Raw genomic sequence first — 2397 nt, 5'->3', positions numbered from 1 at the left:
TAATAAACTTGTTTTTGAGTTCTACCTGCCTGCCCTGCCTCTGCTTTTGGGTCCTCCTCCTAGTATGTCCCATAACAATATTTGACCTCTTTGTTTTGGGTTTAGAAGTTCAATTAATTCAATTAATGTGCACAAAGAAGCCAAGAAAATATGGAAAAATCTCCAAAAGGCTTCAAAGGACAGATTAGACATTTGTTATATATGTCACAAAAACTTGGATTTTATTTCCATCATTTAAGCTTTAAAAATAATTCTTGTTTGAGGTATCCTCGCCGATTCTTCCATCCAGAAGTCTTCAAGTTCTTTGAGACTTTTGTTTGCCTGCATGCCTTAAAATGTTAAGGATAGTTTTATAGATACATTTTTTGGTCAGATATGGCAGCCGATCACCCAGTAACATTAACGTTAAGCTAGCTAGCTAGTAGAGTTAAGCATCAGTTAATGTTAGCTCGCTAACGTTACCTGACAGGTCACGGTCACTAAAATGAACACTAACATCTTTAACGTTAAGATAGCTTAATGTTAATGGTGTTAGTAGTAGTGGTAGCTAGCTAACGTTATCACGGTCCCTAACATTACCAATAACACCATTAACGTTAACCTTACTGTTAATGGTGTTAGTAATAACGTTAGTCAGCTAATGTTATCAGGGTCACTAAAATTACCACTAACACCATTAACGTTAAGTTAGCATAATGTTAATGGTGTTAGTAGTAATGTTAGCTACCCAGCTAACAATTTTTGGTTCCCAAAACGTTCTGGGAACGTTCGTTTTTGGTTGCGGGAACGTTCCCTGAAGGTTTTTTTGGTTGTAGTTTGGTTGTCTGTTGGTTAATTGGGAGGTTTTTCTTAACGTTCCGGGAACGTCCGTTTTTGGTTACAGCGAACGTTCCCCTAACGTTCTCTAAAAGTTACAACCTTTAGAGAACGTTAGGCGAACGTTCCAAAAACGTTGCAACCTTTAGCGAACGTTAGGGGAACGTTCCCTTAACGTTGCAACCTTTAGGGAACGTTATGGGAACGTTCGCTGTAACCATAAACGAACGTTCCCAGAACGTTAAGAAAAGATTAGATTCCCCTTTAAAACTAAAAAACCCATACCATTTGTGTGAATGTATGTACTGTATATACACACGTACATACAAAAGTTATATTAGTAGGAATGAATGAACAGGCAAACTTGATGGCATTTCAAAACTTTAATATTCAAACAACTGAAAAAAAAAAAAAAAAGATAAGGATGTAGTGCAAGTTACATAAAGATGTGTCTGTAAAGTGTGTGCAAAATAAGTCACTAAAATATATATATATGTTAATAAAAAATTAAAAAGGGGCTCCATGGTTTCACGGCACAGTCCTTCTGAGCTGGCCTATAAAGAAATAAACAAAAGTTAGACATGTAATACTAAGAATGAACACATTGACAAAAGAATTTCTTCGAAGATCTTCAATTTACCGTCTGTGTGGGGCAAACTTCAGAACTTGCCCAATCAAATTATTCGCTTCTGCAGCAGTCAGCGCAGGGAAGTTTTTCCGGCAGGCTGCTAGAGTAGAAGTCAAAATGAAGCAAAGTTATAAGTCAAATTAAAACCTCTTGTCAGCCAAGCTAAGCATAATACTAATGCGAACAACAAAGTAGCACCTGCCTGTTATAACCCTGCGTACAGCCAGGTCCTGGCCGCAGAATGCGGGTGATGGCATCACCTCCAGTACAACCATCGAGGGTTGACAGGAAAAGTAGCTGTAAAACATATAGTAACAAATTATACATTCAGTAAAGAGCTTGTACAATCTCATTTTGTAAGAGAAGTCAGTTCAGTTAAGATATTAGATTTTATGCAATTATATAGTGTTCGTCTTAGGGCAGTACTATGGCCACTTAATTTCCATATTGTTCCTCCTCTCCATACACGTGAGCAACTTGAGTCTTACCTCTCATTTTGATCTCCATGTCTGAGCCACCTTCCTCTGTGGGATGACTTACCTCCCTCTGTGTGAGTTCTTCTGTTTAGTACTGCCAATCTATCATTCAGCCATTCGTTTTGCTACTAATGCACCCTTTCACACTCATCGTGACCTGTACAATCTGGTGGGATGGCCTAGGGCTGGGCGATATGGACCAAAAGTCATATCCCGATATAATTAGGCTGAATATCGATATACGATATATATCCCGATATTTTTTCCGCAAATGTTCAGTCAAAGTCAAAGTCAAATATGACATGTCACAAGTAGTTTTATTGAAACCAGCAATTTCAGTGAACAGTTGCGAAATCAAATGAATAAATAATTAACAGGTTTCTTCACCTGCTTCATAAATACAAGCTCAGCTGTTTAAATAATAAAATGTAAACATAAATACTGTATACAACAGGAGTACATTTTTTTTTTAAATCA

This window comes from Etheostoma cragini, chromosome 11 (assembly GCF_013103735.1).
Source record: "Etheostoma cragini isolate CJK2018 chromosome 11, CSU_Ecrag_1.0, whole genome shotgun sequence".
In the NCBI taxonomy this organism is placed as follows: domain Eukaryota; kingdom Metazoa; phylum Chordata; class Actinopteri; order Perciformes; family Percidae; genus Etheostoma; species Etheostoma cragini.
Note: the sequence above shows the minus strand (reverse complement) of the source record.